The sequence below is a fragment of the Mastomys coucha genome, unplaced genomic scaffold (genome assembly GCF_008632895.1).
Source record: "Mastomys coucha isolate ucsf_1 unplaced genomic scaffold, UCSF_Mcou_1 pScaffold3, whole genome shotgun sequence".
Lineage (NCBI taxonomy): Eukaryota > Metazoa > Chordata > Mammalia > Rodentia > Muridae > Mastomys > Mastomys coucha.
The window spans coordinates 36,646,442-36,657,825 of record NW_022196909.1 but is presented as its reverse complement, the minus strand read 5'-3'; the positions used below and the strand labels follow the sequence as shown (position 1 = coordinate 36,657,825).

The window sequence follows — 11,384 nt, the reverse complement described above, 5'->3', positions numbered from 1 at the left end:
AAAAGAAAAAGAAAAAGAAAAAGAAAAAGAAAACTGTCCAGCCTCATATTGCTGTTAATTGATTTAAAAAAAAAGTTTCAATTCGTTACCAGGTTTCACTATAATAGAAGCATAATCAGGCCTATCCCTACTCCCTGCAAACTATAACTAGAAAACAATTTTGCAAACACACGTAACTGGCACAAATGTCCATTTCAAAGTAGAGAAGTTGTTTGTTAGGAAAAAAAAAAAAGCTCTTTTTCTCTCTATGCATGACTTAGTTATTACAGAGGATAAGAGAGTTCAAGCACTTTCAGAACTCTACAGTTCCTTGGAGTGACATTAAACAGAAGCTGGTGGTAGCTCCATGGGTATAATGCTTGCTGGACACATTTGAGAACCTAAGTTTGCATCCCCAGAACCCATGTAAAACTGGACAAGGTACCACATTTCTACAACCCCAGTGTTCCTACAAAGAAACAGAGACAGTGGTGGGGCAAGCACTGGAAGTTCACAGCATGCCACCACGGAGGTAAACAGAAGTCCCCGTTTAAGACCAAGTAGGGCTTGTGTGCCTAGTGTGAGTGCTACAGGGTACACACTGTGTTTGATCTAGTGGGAACACCATGTCCTATGGTTCCAGGACTGGTTTTGACCTTCACATTACTATTCTCTCTCCCAAGGGCCAACTTTACCAAGTAGAATATGCTTTGAAGACTATTACCCAGGGTGGACTTACATCTGTCGCTGTCAGAGGAGAGGACTGCGAAGTTAATCGTCACACAGAAGAAAGTACCTGTCAAATTGCTAGATTCTAGCACTGTGACTCATTTTGCTTCAAGATGACTGAAAGCACTGGCTGTGTCGTGACGGGAGTGACAGCTGGCAGCAGAGCCCAGGTTCAGAGGGCACACTTTGAGGCAGGTAATTGGAAATACAAATATGGTTATGAGATTCCTATGGACAGGCTATGTAGAAGAATTGCTGATACTTCTCAAGTCAACGCACAGAATGCTGACATGAGTCCGCTTGGTTGCTGTATGATTTTAGTTGGTATAGATGAAGAACAAGGCCCTCGTGTGTACAAATGTGATCCTGCAGGCTACTACTGTCGCTTTAAAACCACAGCAGCAGGAGTTAAACAAACAAGAGTCAACCAGTTTTCTTGAAAACAAAAGTGAAAAATACATTTGATTGGACACTTGGACAGCAAAAACCGCAATTCCATGCCTGTCTACTGTTCTGTTTGATTGATTTCAAACCTTCAGAAATAGAAGTTGGAGTAGTTACAGTTGAAAATCCTAAATTCGGGAGTCTTACAGAAGCAGAGATTGATGCGTACCTTGTTGCTCTAGCAGAGAAAGATTGAACACTCTCATTAGTTTAGCAGATCCATGATGCCACGTGCCTGTGTGTTTGGTAACAATAAACTGACATCATAGAGGCCCTGGACTGAAGATGGAGCCCTCCCCACTCCTCTTGCCACTGACTGGTTAGGACCCTGTATAAATAAAAATGGTGCTTTTGAAGAAAAAAAGTAGAAAAACATGCTGTACATGTTCAGACATACTCAAAAGTACACAGGCACATACTACACACCCATACACACACATGTACATACAGACTAATGCCCCTAAATGCAACAGAGGATCATGTAATTTGCATGTCATATATATATATAAAGAGAGATAGTCATGTGGTCCTTGGTTAGAAAATGTTTGTAAGGAATAAAGCCAGTCAATACCAGAAGGTTTCAGGCTAATATCTTAGCTCTTCATCTCTTTCCTCTTCTGATAGTTCAGAAAACTATCTCAGCTTAGAAAGAACAATGAGCAGCTGCCAGTCGGACCCATACCATGCTATATCCTTTGACCTAAAGCAATGAGGTTTTGTTTGTTTGTTTGTTTGGTTGGTTGGTTGGTTGGTTGGTTGGTTGGTTGGTTTTTCTGGAACAAATAAAATTCTCTCTGTTTTTGAAGTAATAAATGAAATTCCCTCCATTTGGGGATTTTTCATTTTGCTTTTTAATATTTTCTGATATGTTCTTTTAACATTACAAAAAATTTTTTTTCAGGCTGGAGAGATTGCTCAGTGGTTAAGAGGATCATATAATTGGCTGGCTGGATGTTCTTCCAGAGGTCCTGAGTTCAATTCCCAACAACCGCATGGTAGCTCACAACCATCTGTAATGAGATCTGGTGTCCTCTTATGGTCTGTAGGTATACATGCAAGCAGAACACTGTATACATAATAAATACATCTTTAAAAAAATCAAGAAAGCAATTAAGTAAGCAAGAAAGAAAGAAAGCAAGCAAGCAAGCAAGGAAGGAAAGAAGGAAGAAAAGAAGAAAGAAAAAGAAAGGCAGAACGAAAGACAGACAGAAAGAAAGAAAGAAAGAAAGAAAGAAAGAAAGAAAGAAAGGGAAAGAAAGAAAGGGTGTTTTTGCAATGGAAACTGAAAATGTTGACAGAGGAAAAGCATGTATGTGAAATGTCATTTATTTGCTCCAAATGTACATGAAAGTACATGTAAAGATTACCATACACACAGGCAAACATATACTGCACACACATGGCAGCTACGATGTGATGTGACTGAGACAGTAACCCCAAAGTGACTTTCAAGAGCAATCCAGTTTCTGACATTCAAAGATTCATTGGTGGCTTTTTTCCCTCCCCTCCCCTCCCTTTTATAGGTGTTAATAAATAATGACAATGCTCTAAGCCATCAGAAACACCACTTAAGAGGAAACAATTAAGGTCATTGAAACCAACACAGAAATCTAAAAGGGCTTATGAAGAGACTGACTTACAACCCTTGACACAATTAATTCTTCACAGAGGCACTTCATAAGGAAATGTCAGACCCTAATCTTGCCATTTTGGAAGAAGAAAGTATAATTATACCTATTCTCAACAGGGGTTACAGTAAAATTGTCAAAAATTGCTAAAAACTGACAAGAAAAGTGGACATAATCCCTCAAAGTCTTCAATTTTCTTACATTTGGCTTTAACTAAGTCTTAAGAAAAATGGAAAGTGGTTTCTCTTTAGATAAGTAAATTTGTGTTTATTATATAAATATAATTTATGTGCTAACTAGAATACAAAGTAAAAGTACTTATGCAATAATTAAATCTAAAGTTGATTATGTTGAACCTTTACTACCCCCACACACAAACAATCAAGAGTATATTAAAACCCACTTTGATTTACACAACTCCAGAAAAGTTCTCCTTCCTCTATACTCTCGTTGATGTAACCTTTGGAGACTTTTCATGCCCAAACACAATCCCAAAAACATGAGGCAAACATGCAATACCAGAGACCCAGGAGTTGGAAGAGAGGTCTCTTACTGCAGCTTTATTCAATGGTTGATGTTCTTGGAAGGATCTGAAATCTGGAGTGACTGAGTCAAACACCAGTGTTGGTAAAGAGGAAGAGAATGCACTTCTATTCGAGTGATGACACCAATGCATTTCAAAGCAAAACTTAATGGAACCAGTTTGGTCAATCTGTCAATTCAGTACTGAGCCCAGACCAGCTTACCCTTACTAACATGGGAAGAACTCTATAGGAAGACCTGCAGAGGGGTGTGTCAACCTTAATGCATCTCCTTTCCTAAGAGCTGCAAAGGCTTGTGGCTTTCCCACAGCCCACCTCTTCTACCAGGTCAGTGGCTAAATACACGGCTGCCTCCTGATTCAAAGTTCTGAAAGATGGGAGCTCTTCCCTCTCACTGTACAAGGAATAGTGTCAGGAATGTTTCCTCTTCTGAGGAAAGCTCATTTATCCAACACATGCAAACATAGAAAAATGTTCAGGTATGCACACATGCACACACAAACATACACACAAGCTACAATTTTGTATCCAAGTCACTAAGACTTGTTGCTAAGGGGAGCAGACTCTCTAACATACATTGACCTGAGAGAATATTGTCTTACCTGTAGACCTTTGTTCTCTTTTTGGATAGTTTCACACATATGCAATTTATAATTATATAATAGGTATATTATTATATTCACCACTCATTACCATCTAGTACCCCCTTCTTTTGCCTCTGACTCCTTCTTCTTCAACTTCTCCACCAGCGATGACATCATCAGAGAAAATATCATCACCTCACCAACAGAATGATTATTAATAGTCATTAGCTTCTAAGGTATTTGGCAGAGCCTCAGGAGCATCTCCTCTAGCCTTGGTTGAAAGATGGATGCTGAGTTCTGTACAGGTACCCATAGCTCCTTTGTGTTCATGATTGCAATGCCAATGCCTCATCCATGTGATAGCTTTTCATTCTCTCTTCTGGGATGCTCCCTGGACCTTGCAGAGTGTCTCACTTCTATGTCTGCTTCACTACCTATAAAACTGGGATAACGTTTGCTCACTACCTCTGTGAGTAGAAGCAGAATCAGAAGATCGTGAAAAGCCCATATTGGAACAATCACAGTATTTTATTACCTTCATGTTTTTATTTTCTCATCTTATACAATGAGTGTTGATTTTTCAGCTGCACAAACTACTCACTTGGAAATTCTTGTATAAAATTACCTGGGATTAGTAAATCTTTCTCTTCACATAATCATAGAGCTTTGCACAGAGCAATTATTATATACTTCCAGTTCTGGCCTTTGACTCATGCTTGCTGGGCCATGTCCATCTGCCAGTCATTGTTGTGATTCACTCTGCTCCTACATTTCTTCTCTCTTTGTTCCAACTAAGGCCCAAGGAATTACTTAGCTGATCCGAGATCTTTATAGACTGGTACTTCTTTGCTGCAACATGTTATACTATTCCTCTGCTTATCTCATGGGTCACAGACTTAATAAAATGATTCCATATGAACACAAGTCCATATATTGCTATTTATTATCATCAGAGAAAGTAAAATGTATTCCACAAGTTTTTTTTCCTTGTCATCTCTGTGGCCATGCCATCTCTTTGGAGTAGAATTCAAGATTATTTACAAAGCATTTTTCTCAAAGGAAAGTGGACAATGTGTATTCATCGAGTAATAAATGATAATAGTTCTAAATAATATAGTCATGCAAATAAAGTTACAATTAGAAATGACCTTAGGAAAAGTATAAATATGGCAGAAGTATAACAGAGATTAACAATTGGTTGAAATATCCAGGTGTCACAAAGAAGACTATAGGCAAATAAATCACATCTTCATATCCAGCTAATGCCTACAGAAGACATGGAGGAGGAGGTGATGAGCCTTTAGTCTAGACATTTCTTGCTTATAGAAAGTGAACTTCAAAGATCTACCTAGGAATCAGGTCTCAGGAGAAGGGACTAGACATGGACAAAGATAGGAAACTGGACCTGGTGTCTCTAGACTGACATGTAGAAGCCCAAATAGTTCTCTGCACATCGGGAATCACTTTCCAAATCAGACATGACATCTCAGATTGACAAAGAACTGTAGAAAGAAGAAAGGAAAAAAAATGCTTGGCAACTACCCAGATTTGAAAAAAGGGAATCTTCTTCAAAGCACATTGTGCTCATGAGTGAGACTTTGACAGCAAGAGATAATGTCACATCATGTTCATGTTAAGTAACTCGAGGTTATAGAGGCCAGTTAGAGAGGGATAGAAAACCCATTGCAAGAATCTTGGAGAAAGTGGAATATATCAATGAAGCTTAGCTCATGGTGTGAAGTGTAGGCAAGAGGAGCTTAAGAAAATAAAGCATGGCTTGACTTCAAATGTCCCTCTACCTAGATACAGTACAGAAACATTTTGCTCAACAGTATACACCAAACCAATGTTTGGGTTAAAATGTCATTGTAAAAGTTATCAGAAGACAAATGTGACCATAATCAGCATAGGACAGTGGCCTTCATATTACAGGAAACTCAATTCAAAAATAAATGTTGTAGAGGCTGCCAGTGCTCGAACCGTTGGCAAAGCCCCACCCACCCTCTTGTACATAGTTAAGCTTCATGTTCTCAGAGAATAATACCCTCCTGAACACAGAATGCGAATAAGATTTTGTTATGTCAAACTTAGATGATATTTTGAAACATTTTGTGTGCTTTCCTTTTAATTTGTAGTATAAGTCATTATAAGAGCTTCAATTGATATCTCTGAAGTAGGCATGCCACTTTAGAATGAATGTAAAAGATTATAGCTGTTGGTTATGAACTGGTCATTCAATAAGAAGTCAATACAATTTCCAAAAAAGTATTTTGTCAATAGCTGTAGCTACTGGTGGATTTAGATACAGTTGGGATATCTTGCGGTGAATCTCCTTTCAATCATCTTTGCCACTTTTGGATCTAACATTTTTGAGAAATTAAGACACTATCATTTGAGGTAGTTCTCTTTTAAACTGTATTCCAATATAATACAGAATGTAATTCTATCTATTTCCTTAAAACTTAGATCATTTACAAAAGTTATTCCTGCCAGCGGAATTGTATCAACATGCTATAATTGCTCCTTAACAAATCAGAAATTTATTGTTTTCAGCCTGACATGAGGGAATCACATCTCATTCTAGGTTCTAGAATAAAAATGAATTGGCATTTTTCTCTGAGACAAAGAAAACAAATAGTGATTTTATTTTGAGATCTGAAGTATATTTAATTAAAGAGCAGAAAATAAATTGCTGAAAAGTAAGCATAGGGTTTAGGAGTGGCAAACATTCCTCGCTTGATCTTTATACACTTAACAACTAATTATAAGACTTTACACCTCCCAAATATAGTAATTATGTCTCAGTAAAAAAGCTATAATAAATAAGTAAAGCCTCTTGACTTAGGCACATTTCAATCAGGATTCTGAAACTGAAATAGTCAAATGTGCGTACTTTGTAAAATCTGGCTTTAGAAGAGAATGGTACAAAATTAACTTGTCACAACCCTCCCCCAATCCTCAAGGTAAAAAACAAATCTCTCATTCATTAACCTTGTCATCTGGTCACTCTGGCCTGCCTTTACTGGGAAGTCCTATTAGGTCACTGCTGCTACGCTCATCCCCCTGATCTGACATCTCATTTGAACAAATTTTCGATCCACCAACTCTTATTCTTAGCCTTAAAGCCCCATTATCCCTAGTATATTGGGACTGGATTCCATTCTGTACCACAGGCTGCATTCCCCTATTGCAATAGGACCCAATAAAATTTGTCTGTGCCATTTTAACTTCTGCCTGGCCCCGGTGTTCTTTGTCATGAACAATACTTTCTAGAAATGGCTATTTTTCACAAAGAAATAGACTTCTAACCACTCTCTGCGCTATCAAGTCAAGTGTTATTGCCTTGATCTTGGGGATGTTTCAAAGAAATATTCATCAAAAAAAAAAGGAACAAAAGCCAAGATAAAATAGAATAGATAATCTGAAACAAAGCTAATAAAAGGGGGAAAATTGAAATCGTACGTCAAACCAAGAAGAATCAAATAATTGGGAATTGACAATTGAAATATAAAACGTAGGGAGAGGGAAAGAAGTTCACACACTGCCTATTGTAGTACAAAGCGCACCATCCAGAACTGAGCAGGCAGACAGCATTTTAATCAACTGTAAAGATGAGCTTTTAAATGAAAATAGGAAAACCACTACTCAAAAATGGATGAGCTAAATTTATACAAAGTTGGCCTTTAAGATGACCTCAAAACTAATTTCCTCCGATTTTGAAGGGGATTTTAAGTACACATGGTCCCTGTTCCAAACACATAAAAAAAATCTATACATAGTAAGTGATTAATAAATATACAATTATAGAATAACTTTAGATGACAGTTATGTTTTACACATGTATAACAAGAGGGTTGTTATCTTCATTCTGCTTATAACACAAGAATCTAAACATTTGTGATCTTGAACATGTGTTAAATAATCAAAGGTTTGATGTATGTACTCCAGGATACACTAACTCACAATGCCTGTGGTAAACCATTTAAAAGATTTCTTTATTCTTTAAGTGAATGAAGGTTTGCTTGCATGTATATGTGTGCACTACATCCATACAGCAGCCAATGGAGAGCAGAGAAAGGTAATATATCTACCGTCACTGGAGTTACAGATAATTATGAGTTGCCTTATGGTTGCTGGGAACCGAACAGGGGTCCGCTACAAGAGCATCAAGTGTTCATAAAAGCTGAGCCATCTCTCCAGCCCCACTGATGACAAAGTTAAGGTGTTATATAAGCCATTGTCTTTCTATATAGTCACAGGTGAAGTCCTTTCATAGCCTCCTGTTCCTTATGTCATCAAAATTACAGTGAACAAATACCTAGAGAATATTTTGAACAACAAAGAAAAAATTACATAACCCAAAACTTTTATAAACATCATGCTGTGTTTCTGGCATTTATAATTCCATCATAATTAAATTAGAATTAGATAGCTGCCTGAAAAACGTAAGCATCCACTCCAAAGGGTGGTTAGTAAATTGTACTAAGTTTATTATAAAAACAAAAACATTTGTGAAAAGTCTCATTTCTACATGATGATTAATGGGGTGGGGAGTAATAACCTATAAAGCTTTAAAGCATTTTAATAAAGAATTTCCGTTTAAAAGAAAAGAATTCTGGGTTTTTTTGTGTGTGTCACAGTGGTTATAGAATGAAGATTTCACAGTACTGAGTTTTGTGTCCATGGGATAACGGGAAGTCCTCATCAAGAAACATGATGAAACTCTGTGTTCTAACAATGGATCATGCAGGACCAATGGCTAGAACTACCTCTATTGGAACCAAAGGGAGAAAATCATGCAAACATTTTGGTTTGTGAACAAGACAGAAAGTTGACAAGACCAGTTGTTTATATGGTGCCTCTCAAGTTGTATTTTGGCCCAGGTCACAATACCTCAGAAATCAGTTTTGACAAGCAAGAATTATGTCAGTGTCGTGTCCTTGAAGCCTTTGGAATGGGAGGAAGGAACACAGAAAGATTGGTTAAGAGATGTTGCTTGATGCCCATCGTGGGCAGCAGCAGAAACCATTTCCCAGAAACATACCCTCAGGTCTGACTGAATCTGGGGAGACTAGAGACTTATGAGGAGCAATCATCTCCTGGAAATGGGGATGCAACCAGAGATGGAGGGAGTGGGGTCCAGAGTGTAAGCAGAGAAGACAAAACAGGGGAGAAGACAGTATCAGAGTTGGCTATAAGTAATGTACATTTTGAGATATTCCCAGGCTGAGAAAACACAAATTCAACTCCGACTTTTGAAAGGGTGATGGGGTACAACGTAGTCTGTGGAAACACAGTGACCTGGACAGGAGCTGAAGAAACTGGGGACAGACTCTTGCCTCATTCTGCAGTTCTTCCCAGAGCCACACCTTCATACTCAGGTAGTGAAACAGAACAAACCAGGGTGCATTCTTGGGCTCTGGTTGCCAAGAACAGGATTTATAATAACATCCAACAAAATCCACAGACTGGTTTTGTTAGTTTGTTTTGGTTTTGTTCTTGTCCTTGTTTTCTGTTTGTTTGTTTGTTTGTTGTTTGTAAAGTACTTGCTTTGACTTTGGAAACTTAAAAAAAAAAAAAATTAACTCACTTGACTTCTCACAAGTCTATTTAGCTCTGCCATCTAGTTCTCCAAACTAATTATCTTGAATCATAAAGCCCAACTTTCCTCATGCCTGGCAATTTAACATACTTAATGAATCATTCTTCTACTTAAGCCATTGCCTGATTTTTTTTGAGAGAGAACAATTTAGTGTGAGCGACAGAGCCTTTTTCTTATGTGGCTCTTTTTAATATCTGTGCCTGGGTGGGCTCTCGAGCTTATCATTTCCACGACAGTAGTCAAATATCTGCAGAAATCTGGTTCCTCTTATGAATTTAACAGGGAGAGAGCTCAGAAAATAAATCAGTCTGGCAAACACATCTTTATTGGATTTTATGACCAGATCCATAACTCTTTCGTGAGACACTCTTCAGAAGATAGAAGAAGTAAGCTGAGAATAAATACACCATTAAAATTCAAAATGCTAGGTGCTGGGTGTATATAAAACATCTAAAGGGCTGCACAAGTTCCAGAAAAGATGAGAAAAGTCCTCAGAGCAGGCGCAAGAACGATAAACAATCCACCAAGGAGACAAGAGAGGGTAGGTAGCAGGGTTAGGAGGATGTTGCCTTTCAACGGGCCGAGTTTAAATTTAATGAGACAAGCAAGACCCTCTGTATAACCTCTGCCTGGAGCTGAAGGAGGGTGGCACCCAAACTGAAATATATATAATATATCTAAAGAGAAAGGGGCTTACATTTGCATACAGATGGTGACGAACATCACGCTGATGGTTAACTTGTAAATCGGAAGAAAGAGGACTGGGGTGCGTGTGTGCCCTTCATCATGAAATGTGCTCATGCCATAACAGCAAGGACTTTCCTTTCCCAGCTGAGGTGACAGAACAAACTGACTGATTGTGCCTGGGGAGTTCTTCCCTCCAAGTGACAGCTGCAGCTTCCCGACAGACTCTGATTCTTAGAGAGTTTGGCACTGTCACATCTCCGGCAGAGTCTCCTCTCCCGAATAGAAGAAAAGCAACTTTTAAATGAACAATAATATCCTGCCTTACAATGAGCCAAGAGTCAAAGGAGCCAAATGACTAGGAGTTGTAGTATCCCTCTCGTGGTGTCCCTTTCAACGCCAGCAAAAGTCATGCTAAGTTCTGCCCGCTATCTCCAGAACGTTAGTTCCTTGAAGCCCGTGGTTGTAGATCAGTGGTTCTCAGTCCTCCTAAAGCTGCTACCCTTTAATACTCATGCTGTGGTGACCCACAAACACACAATTATTTTTATTGCTACTTTATAAGTGTAATTTGCTACTGGTATTAATTATAATGTAAGTATCTTATATGCAGGACAGCTGAATGAGACCCCTGTGAAAGAGTCTTCTGTTCCTCCCCAACCCTCATCCCCCGAATCCCCACACCCCCCCACCCCACTCAAAGGGGGTCTGGCCCCACAGGTTGAGAACCACTGTTCTAGATGAGATTTCTATCTAGCAGAAGACCCAGGGCTTTCTAACTGTAAATAGCCACAGCAAGTTCTCCTATTACTGTGAGCCTCTTCTTCTAGCTTTATTGGCCAGAAAACTGGTTCACCCTGAGGCAGAACTCTCCTGAAAAGAGCAGTAGGAATCGTTCAAGACTCCGCTTCCAAAGATGCAGAAAGACAGCCTGTTCACAGGCTCTACCGAGTACCAGTCCACGCAATGCACACGTCCATCACTAACTGCCTGGTTTCTGGACGGACTCGTGCTGCTCCGTCTGCATCTTCTTCCGAGATGAGGATCCTCTTTCACTCAAAACAGAACTCAACCCGCCTTGAGGGTTTTAGAAAAAACAAATGAAAAGCAGAGAACTGCCGGACGGCGGTGGTGGCGCACGCCTTGAATCCCAGCACTTGGGAGGCAGAGGCAGGCGGATTTCTGAGTTCGA

The 11,384-nt window shown here is 39.0% G+C and overlaps 1 pseudogene; it reads left to right on the top strand.

Moving 5' to 3' along the window:
• The first annotated feature begins 605 nt into the window (after positions 1-605).
• On the top strand, positions 606-1,348 carry LOC116075161 (annotated as a pseudogene).
• Positions 1,349-11,384: the final 10,036 nt, after the last annotated feature.